At 71.2% G+C, this 416-nt stretch overlaps 1 protein-coding gene across 1 annotated transcript in view; it reads right to left on the reverse strand.

The window, feature by feature from the left end:
- TPRA1 (transmembrane protein, adipocyte asscociated 1) overlaps nucleotides 1-57 on the reverse strand; it is a 17,550-nt gene extending 17,493 nt beyond the window's left edge. Inside the window, exon 1 of the mRNA XM_010571815.1 lies at nucleotides 1-57. The gene's annotated coding sequence lies outside the window, so the exon portion shown is untranslated.
- Nucleotides 58-416: the final 359 nt, after the last annotated feature.

Here is a 416-nt window from a genome sequence, read left to right on the forward strand (position 1 = left end):
CGGGCCCGGCCCGGCCCTGCCTCCCCAGCGAACGGCGCTCAGTCGCGGGGGCCCAGCCCCGCCATCCCAGGCCCCGGCCCCGCCGCTCCCCTCAGCCAGGGAGCGTCGCTGAAGAGCGGCTCAAAACAGAGCGGCAGGGCAGGCAGCCCGCCAGAGCCAGGGCAGACACCTTTTCGGCCGGGCCCAGCGGCGCTATTGAGAGAGGGTCCCCGAGAGGGGTGCCGCTTGGGCCAATCAGGGACCAAGCGGAGAGAGCTTCTGTCAAAAAGGCCAAAAGAAATAGCGGCGCGAGCCAATGGGAACGGGCGGGAGGCGGGACTCGAGGGGCGGGCCTGCCGCGCTTTAAAGGTGCTCTGTCCCCGTCCGTCCACCTGCGGGACGGCGAGCAGAGGGCGGCCTTGGCGTCAGCCGTTCAC

This window comes from Haliaeetus leucocephalus, unplaced genomic scaffold (genome assembly GCF_000737465.1).
Source record: "Haliaeetus leucocephalus isolate CR32 unplaced genomic scaffold, Haliaeetus_leucocephalus-4.0 Scaffold2, whole genome shotgun sequence".
NCBI lineage: Eukaryota > Metazoa > Chordata > Aves > Accipitriformes > Accipitridae > Haliaeetus > Haliaeetus leucocephalus.